This window comes from Perca fluviatilis, chromosome 22, assembly GCF_010015445.1.
Source record: "Perca fluviatilis chromosome 22, GENO_Pfluv_1.0, whole genome shotgun sequence".
Classification (NCBI taxonomy): Eukaryota; Metazoa; Chordata; class Actinopteri; order Perciformes; family Percidae; genus Perca; species Perca fluviatilis.
The window spans coordinates 28,181,138-28,191,137 of NC_053133.1; the positions used below are offsets into that span (position 1 = coordinate 28,181,138).

Genomic DNA, 10,000 nt, shown 5'->3' on the forward strand with positions numbered 1-10,000 from the left:
AATAGCGATGTTTTACACAACTAGCCTGCAGCATGCTACTCTGCTAATAGCAATGTTTTACACAACTAGCCTACATCATGCTACTCTGGTAATAGCGATGTTTTACACAACTAGCCTAGATCATGCTACTCTGCTAATAGCGATGTTTTACACAACTAGCCTACATCATGCTACTCTGCTAATAGCCATGTTTTACCAAGCTGAAACGAAAGCTGTCGGTTTGTAATGTAACTTTTTATTAGTTTGCTTCTAATCTTTGGAAATGTATCTGCTGCCGGAGACAAACCGGCTCCTCCCCCCAGCATGACTACTTAATATGCACGTGAATGACGTCATCATGCATTCTTTATTCTTTCTCCTCACCATAGATATATCTATGCTCATATCTGTGTATTAGGCTTCTGTGTCCCCCAGAACAGTGTAGTTGAGTAGCCCTGCTGTAAACCCTCTGGTCAGTGAACAGCTCTTTTGCATATCCAGTGCAAAGAGCCAGAGGTAAGAAGGGAATGGGGTGAAAAATATTAACATTTGGGCCTCCAAAAATGTACTATTGTAATGTATTTCTTTTTAAGGGTCTTGGAATTTGGCAATAAAAAATGTTGCTTTTTCTAAAAAAGGAAACCTGTCTTTTGTATATATACAAGCGACAGGTTTCCTTTTTTTTTAGTAAACAGCAATAATAAATATTTACTATTGCTGTTTACTAAGTATTTCTTACCAAGTATTTCTTATCCGATTAATCGATGGAATAATCGGTAGAATGTTCGATTACTAAAATAATCGATAGCTACAGCCCTACAGTCAGTGTTGCTATTTTACCTCTCAGACTGACTCCAGATCAGAAGATAAGTGATTTGGAGGAAGAGGAGGACGGAGCAGAGTCTGTAGTATCTGGCTGTCAGACTATGAAGAGTGACCGGTCGATGCAAGAACCTCTGAACTTCAGTAAAGAACCTGGACCCTCAGACACAAAGTAAGAGAACTGATACCAACTCATTTATATGACTCATTTTCAGATTCAGTTTTATATTGATTTTATGTTTGTATATTAAAGGTCACATGACATGGTACTCTTTGGATGCTTTTACATACACGGGAACACACACGAGAACACACGGGAACACACACAGCTACACACAGGAACACACAGCTACACACAGGGACACACAGCTACACACAGGAACACACAGCTACACACAGGAACACACAGCTCCACACAGGAACACACAGCTACACACAGGTACACACAGGAACACACAGCTACACACAGCTACACACAGGAACACACAGCTACACACAGCTACACACAGGAACACACAGCTACACACAGCTACACACGGGAACACACAGCTACACACAGGAACACACAGCTCCACACAGGAACACACAGCTACACACAGGAACACACAGCTACACACAGGAACACACAGCTACACACAGGAACACACAGCTACACACAGGAACACACAGCTACACACAGCTCACACAGGAACACACAGCTACACACAGCTACACACAGGAACACACAGCTACACACAGCTACACACAGGAACACACAGGAACACACAGCTACACACAGGAACACCCAGCTCCATCCAGGACCCGTGTCAGGTCTCTCCCTGGTCTAGAACTAGCGCTACTCTTCCCTCAGACAGTCACCCACTTGTCCGGCTGCTCGGGGAATGCCAGGGGCCCCCACCAGCTCCTGTTTTCTAGCAAAGGTTCTAGAGGGGATACAGAAAATATCAGGCCCTTTTTCACCTGATATAATGTGGATCCCCTCCACTAACATGCAAAGGGTCTGTCCTGTCATCTGGACCTTTTGCTATCAAACAGAGACATCTCCATATAATTCAGGTTGTTTATTGTGACCTGGTAAACTCTGGAAATAACACACATGATGACAGGACAGAGCCTTTTCTTGTTAGGGGAGGGGATACACATAATATCAGGTGAAAAACAGACAGATATTTTCTGTATCCCCTCTGTAACTTATATGATAGACAGGTGAACAAAGCAGTTATTTGAAAAGCCATATTAAACTAAATCAAATTAAAACAGAAATCAGGTTAGAGGGCAGGGAGGGACGGGTTAGCAAAGACGAGGCATCCTTGTCAGACCAGAGAATGGACAGATGGAAGTAACCTAGATTAAAGGGAAAATATTGTTCATAAACCTGCATGACTCCCATAGATAGGCCTATCAGTCGGCCTATATGGAGCTAAGGTGCATGGCAATATGGAACTTTGGAAAACACTGTTGATTAATCCACATTACTAAACGACGCATTAAACCATTCACACGTGGATGTAACAGACAAATAAAGGTATTTATGGAGATACATGAGTCCCTTATTAATATCCAAAACCCTGTCCAGTCTTCCACGTCTCTATTTATTCCATTTAAGAGGTGAATCTGAAGTGCAGCAGTTAAAACTCTGACACACTCACCCAACTTTTTTGATTATATTTTATTACATTTAATGTATTTATTTTGTAAGACTTAATTCTGTGTGTACTCTCAACACCCCATCCTCTGTTATAATCAAAACATGCTTTAGATTTAAAAACAACTCTATTCCATGTGTTATTACATGTTAACTGTCAGAAGTTCCCTTTATTATTTCCTAGATGTGGTAATGTGTCTCCTCTCTGGGTGTTTCCTCTTGTTTCCTGTTTAAAGTTTACTTTCACTTTCCAGAGTGTGTGTCTCAGCTTCTTCTCTCCGTGTGGAGCTCCAGCTGAAGGTAATTTAACTCGTCTGTAACGTTTAAAATTTAAACTCTTTAAAACATCATCTGGCACCGTGTAAATTCCCTTTTTGTTAAACATAATGAAAGTGTTTGAACTCATTTCTAAAGGCAGTAAAAAGTGTTTCTGTGTGTGTGTGTGTGTGTGTGTGTGTGTGTGTGTGTGTGTGTGTGTGTTAAAAGCTAACAGCCGTAGACTTGTGGAAAGTCCCTGGTGTGGCGTTCACGGGACAGAGGAAGAACACACACTGACAACAACAACCACAGTCACACAGAGAGAAGAAACCAAGCTCTTATTGTGAAAGTCTGCTTCCTGACAGGTGGAGCTGTGACGCATCAGAAAAAAACAACTCACCTGAGTTGTTCTACGTCGCCATTTTGGACTGTTTGAAGAAACTGTAAGTTGCTGTTTGATACTTCAACAACATGCTTAGAGTACTTTTACTGCAGTAACATGTCTGAATACTTTAATCTCAGAAGGAAAGCTTGTACTTCTTCTTGTCCTCCATTTATCTGACAGCGTGTTACTCTGCACATTCACAGTTTACACACAAAGTCTTAATCAGCAGTAAGACATGATGTAATGTTCCAGAGAATCAGCTCTCTCACTGCTACTTCTACATCAAGTACATTTACTAACAGAGCAGGACGTTGGACTGAGTATTCTCACCGTGTAGTATTAATAGTTTGGTGTACTTATACCACTGCATCACTGAGTCTGTTTAACCGTAAAGTTTGTTGGTCACATTTTAAACATATTATAATTTAACATAACCTATATACAGCCCGTTACACTTAGATGAATGAATAATAAAATAATGGTTAGTTGCAGCCCTAGAACTTAATGAATCAGGACTTTTTCTCCAAGTCCAGCCTCAGTTGTTGCCTCTCATGTTCTGAACATTGGAGTCACAGAGCTAAGAATATATATTTTAAGATAAACTCCTAATCATGTTCACTATACACATCATCACTATTCATCTGCCCGCTGCACATAGACTATATAATGTTTTACCCATCCTGCACTCAACCATTCTGCCTCTTTTCTCTCATGTTAAACTACTATTTAGTTTATATTTCTTTCTATATTTATTGTTTATTTCATAATAATGTTTAATATATGTGTTAGTGTACAGTATGTATGCACCAACCACCGAGGTAGATTCCTCGTCAGTGTAACTTCCAGTGGCAGGAATTTAGAGGAAAGGCCAGATGGTGAAGTCAGCCTTCAGCTGGTAGTTTGTTGGTGAAGTCAGCCTTCAGCTGGTAGTTTGTTGGTGAAGTCAGCCTTCAGCTGGTAGTTTGTTGGTGAAGTCAGCCTTCAGCTGGTAGTTTGTTACTTTGGACAGCAGGTGGAGCTGTTACATCAACAATGAGCCGAGACTCCAACACACTTCTCATCAATGCTTACAGCATCTAGATGGGAATTTGCAGTGATGTCTCTGACAGCTTTATCTGTGTGTTGTCTGTAAATGTGCTTCTTGATATTTTTTCTTCTGAACTGCACATTACAGTGAGGACAAAGTACATTTGGCAACTTTGCACGGCTTACTCTCCAGGGAGGGTTGTTCAGGTTAGGACTGAATGGCAAGAAGGATTCTGGTGGTGGGTCTTGGGATCTCTCTGCTAGGTCTCTTTGTCCTTGCAATACACTATCATGTACCTGACACACACACACATACACACACACACACACACACACACACACACACACACACACACACACACACACACACATACACACACACACACATACACATACGCACACACACCAGCGTGTTTGTCTCATAATCACTCAGACACACACGTGTACCATTAGTACTTTTAATGAAGTATAGGATGTGAATACTTGTTTCAGCGCTGCCTTTGGATCATTTCAGTTGAATGCAGGACTTTAACTCAGTATTTTGGATACTTCATCAAGACTAGAAAAATATAAAATAACAAATAATAATTTAATAAAATAAGAAAAGGTAAAGAAAACTTTGTGAAACTTTGTCTCTAAAAGCACAATATTATATATATTATCATTTATATGTATATACAGTGTATATATATATATATTTGGTGGCAGCTGCCCCAGCAGCAGTAGTTAGACACACACAAACATACACACACATACACACACACACACACACACACACACACACACACACACACACACACACACACACACACACACACACAGAAACAGAGACACACACACAAACAGAGAGAGACACACACACACACACGCATGCAAACACGCGCGCACACACACAGAAACAGAGAGAGACACACACACACACACACACTGAGATAAAGTCAGCTGGTTTCCTGTAAATGTAGAGGGGGAGGAGCAGATCAAGGTACATGAGAACAGGAAGAGTAGAGTCAGTTGAGACTCCATTTTAGTTCAGTTCAGTTTATTCTTTATCCCAAAGCGCAATTTGTATTCAGCAGGAATATGAAGAATATACAACACCAACCACACAACAGTTAACAGAAGTGTGAAGAGAAGAGAGCAGGAGGAGGAAACTGAAGGCTGAGGCAGGGTGAGTGGTAATCCAACATTTATTATTTTACTGTCAAAGTCTCTGAGTCTGTTTTCTCCCTGTGGACTGGAGAGGAAAGAAATGTTAGAATGAACTCAACAGTTTGATTCATCTGGACACAAAGAGCTGATTGGCTGAATAATTAATATATAATAATACACATTAAACCTGCTGTAGACCCAGAAAACACACATTTAAAGATAACTGATGGAGCTCTGGATGGTTTTATTTAAATGTATACTGTGTGTGTGTGTGTGTGGTGTGTGTGTGTGTGTGTGTGTGTGTGTGTGTGTGTGCACGTGTGCATGCAGTTTTCAAACTTGTTTCCTCTGAATGTTGTGAGCTCCCAGTCAGTGTTCCTGTTTTACCTCTCAGACTGACTTTGACTTTAAAGGAAGAGTAGGACGGAGCATAGTCTGTAAATTAAGCTCATATTTTCACAAAACCTCATTTTTTTATTAATCCAGTTACACCCTGCAAGCCTCATTCTGCCTCTAATTTAACTTTACAAGAAGCAACATTTTGGAATGCACAAAAAAAGCAAACACAACAATAATTATATTTCTATTTCCTTTCATGGCAATATCTCGGCTACAATGATTTTAGCAGTGACTTGTCTGTCAAAGATCCATTAGTCAGAATTGGCTAAACTGCATCCGATGTGTGGACTTACGTGTCAGTATGTGTGTGTGTGTGTGTGTGTGTGTGTGTGTGTGTGTGTGTGTGTGTGTGTGTGTGTGTGTGTGTGTGTGTGTGTGTGTTCCTGTTCTTCCAGTCTTGCCTGTGACTTGTACAAACTTGTTTCCTCTAAATGTTGTGAGCTCCCAGTCAGTGTTCCTGTTTTACCTCTCAGACTGACTTCAGATCAGAAGATGAGTGATTTGGAGGAAGAGGAGGACGGAGCAGAGTCTGTAGTATCTGGCTGTCAGTCTATGAAGAGTGACTGGTCAAAGAGAACCTCTATACTTCAGTAATGAACCTGGACCCTCAGACACAAAGTAAGAGAACTGATACTAACTCATTCATATTACTCATTTATAGTTTCTTCTGTTAATGTTTTCTGTGATTCTGTGATTGTATATTAAAGATGAATAAGTTCTCTCCACAATATATTGTTCTTGAAGGTGAAGAACAAACATCCATGGACAGTAGTTGTTCTGACCCTGTTTCTGTGTGTGTGGCGCCACCTAGCCTGCTACATTAGCAGATAGCTAACAGTTTCCCCAAGACAAAGAATGAAGCTTTGTAAAACTACAACAAACAAAGAATACATCTCAGTATAACATTCGGTTCAAGAACAATATTGATATATTGTCTGTTAAAAACATAGAAACAAATGCGTTAGCTTAATGCTAACTTCTATGGGAAATTCCATTATAATGCTAGCGTTTAGCCTATACGATCAAAATACACATTTAGAATGAACTTGAATTCATTAACAAAGGATTTCATTACTAGTATTCTTAATACTTAATGTCAAGATAACTATGAGCTCGTACTTACAGGCAAACGTTTTTCTGGCCAACTTAAATCAAGAGAGAAAAATATGTGACCGTTTACTTCACCATTTATCATCGAGCTGCGGCAAGACTGCTAGTACAAATAAACATTACATTATGTTAGGAGTCACCACTAGAGGTCTCCCTTTATCCAGATAAACAACAGAACATCACAGTGGTTAGAAAAAGGAACAGAATTGGTCCAATGTAGATTTGGGCCACATGTATTCATTTGAAAGTTGACAATAGAAAGATACATAAAACAGAATGACTTCCAGAGAAGGAAACAGTCTGGACCTGAACCTGAGACTCCTCTGGTCCATGCTGTGTGTCTGAGACTGCTGGTGGACCTCAATATTCAGACTACTTCTAACCTCAGTTCAAACCTAACGGACTCAAGCTAAGCTGCTCAAAGGGACTGGGAAACAGAAAAGGACATCATCAGCTCTCTTTAAGGGAGGACTTTTACTGTGAAGGAGCTGCAGGAAGTGATGAGTTTGTTTTAATAAAACTAACTACAGACAGATCACTAAATGTTTAATAAGACAGTCAGAGATGAAAAGCAGTTTTAGTGTTTATGAAAGCAGGAGAGTTTAGATAAAAGGAACATTGTCATTACAGACTGAATTGACACAGAGCTGGTACGACACTTTTAAAACATCTGAGCTTTGATAATCAACACATTATTTAATAATGAAATGTGTTGACAGAAAGAGGGAGAGGAGTGATGTTTGTGAGGAGGAGCAGCCGTCCTGCTGTGCTTTGTGTCAGGACGTCCTGAAGGATCCAGTCTCTACCAGCTGTGGACACTGGTTCTGCAGACAGTGCATCACCTCATACTGGGACCAGTCTGCTTCATCAGGGGACTCCTGCTGTCCCCAGTGTGGAGAAAGATCCAGAACAAGTAAGACTGTCCATCTGTCTGCTGATGTCTTCATGTCTCAAAACAGGATTCTTCTTGTGTCCTCCATTTTCATTCATTTTTATTGTAATAATTTTAATTAATATTAATAAATAGACTTTTGTATTTCCTTACAGTGTACGTTGTTAAACATAAACATAAGATCAGTGTGAAGAGGACATATGAACGTGTGACTGAAGGAGATGATCAAACAGGAAGTGGAACCCTCCTCAACAGGATCTTCACTGCGCTCTACATCACAGATGAACTGAGTGAAGAAGTTAATACCCAACATGAGGTGGAGCAGCTCGAGACAGCTTCCAAGATGGAGACCCTCCATGACTCTCCAATCGAGTGCAGCGACATCTTTAAAGCCTTACCTGACCAACAGAAACACATCAGAGTCGTTATGATGATCGGCGTCGCTGGCGTTGGAAAAACCTTCTCAGTGCAGAAGTTCTGTCTGGACTGGGCCGAGGGTTTGGAGAACCAAGATGTGGATCTGGTGATTCCTCTTTCCTTCAGGGAGCTGAACTTGATCAAAGATGAGCAGTACAGTCTTCTGGAGCTGCTCCGTGTTTTCCATCCATCATTACAGGAGGTCACAGCAGAGCAGCTCGCTGGCTCTAAAGTTCTCTTCATCTTTGACGGCCTGGATGAAAGCAGACTTTACCTGGATTTCAACAACAATGAGGCTGTTTCTGATGTCACACAGAAGTCATCAGTCAACGTGCTGTTGACAAACCTCATCCAGGGGAAGCTGCTTCCCTCGGCTCTCGTCTGGATAACTTCCCGACCTGCAGCAGCCAATCAGATCCCTCCTGCGTGTGTTGACAGGGTAACAGAAGTACGAGGCTTCACTGACGACCAGAAGGAGGAGTACTTCAGGAAGAGAGTCAGTGATGAAGAGCTGTCCAGCAGAATCATCTCCCACATCAAGACATCCAGGAGCCTCCACATCATGTGTCTGATCCCAGTCTTCTGCTGGATCACTGCTACAGTTCTGGACCACATGTTGACTACAGACCAGAGAGGAGAGCTGCCCAAGACCCTGACCGACATGTACTCACACTTCCTGCTGGTTCAGACAAAGAGGAAGAAGCTCAAGTATGCTGAGGGACATGAGACGAGTCCACAGGAGCTGACGGAGGCTGACAGGGAAGTTCTTCTGAAGCTGGGGAGGCTGGCGTTTGAACAGCTGGAGAAAGGAAACATCATGTTCTACCAAGAAGACCTGGAGCGCTGTGGTCTGGATGTCACAGAGGCCTCGCTGTACTCAGGAGTTTGTTCAGAGATCTTCAAAAGAGAGAGTGTGATCTTCCAGAAAACAGTCTACTGCTTCGTTCATCTGAGCGTTCAGGAGTTTCTGGCTGCAGTCTACCTGTTCCACTGTTACACCAACAGGAACACACAGGTACTGGAGGACTTCCTGAGGAGAAAAAGACAACTATGTTTATTCATCTCTGGATTTCTTCCTGAAGAGAGCCATGGAGAAATCCCTGAGGAGTAAAAATGGCCACCTGGACCTGTTTGTCCGCTTCCTTCATGGCCTCTCTCTGAAGTCCAACCAGAGACTCTTAGGAGGCCTGCTGGGTCAGACAGACAACAGTCCAGAAATCATCCAGAGAGCCATCAACAACCTGAAGGAGATGAACAGTGATGGGATCTCTCCTGACAGAAGCATCAACATCTTCCACTGTCTGACGGAGATGAACGACCACTCAGTCCATCAGGAGATCCAAGAGTTCCTGAAGTCAGAGAAGAGATCAGAGAAGAAACTCTCTGTGATCCACTGCTCAGCTCTGTCCTACATGCTGCAGATGTCAGAGGAGGTTCTGGATGAGTTGGACCTGAAGAAGTACAACACATCACCGGAGGGAAAACTGAGACTGATTCCAGCTGTGAGGAACTGCAGAAAGGCTCGGTAAGTCCAGATGTGATTATCAACACAATAAATCAATGTAAAGCTGAAGCCATCAGTATTAGAGTAAAGATACACACTTCACACACATATAGGTTATAAATCATGCATGAGACTGTTCTTAATCACAACCAAAAACAACGGATTTTAATATTTTTCCCCACTAGTTTTGGTGTTATTTGTGTTTCTGTTAAACTGCTCTTGGACATCAGTAACAGTTTATTTATTTATTTTATTTATTTATTTATTTGACCGGGTCAGTGCACAGCTCCTTAGCAGTACAGAATTAGCTATAAGCTAATTTTCATCTGTAGTCCCTGGGCAGGAAACAGAGAATAACATCTCTGTCAACTAACACTAGTAAATAAAATGCTAACACTGTAGTAAAGACAATGA

The 10,000-nt window shown here is 41.5% G+C and overlaps 1 protein-coding gene and 1 pseudogene across 1 annotated transcript in view; one reads left to right on the forward strand and one right to left on the reverse strand.

Moving 5' to 3' along the window:
- LOC120552569 (NLR family CARD domain-containing protein 3-like) overlaps positions 1-10,000 on the reverse strand; it is a 1,238,648-nt gene that overhangs the window by 922,765 nt on the left and 305,883 nt on the right. The gene's annotated exons all lie outside the window — the stretch shown is intronic.
- The window catches only part of LOC120552576, a 501,282-nt pseudogene that overhangs the window by 4,437 nt on the left and 486,845 nt on the right, over positions 1-10,000 (forward strand).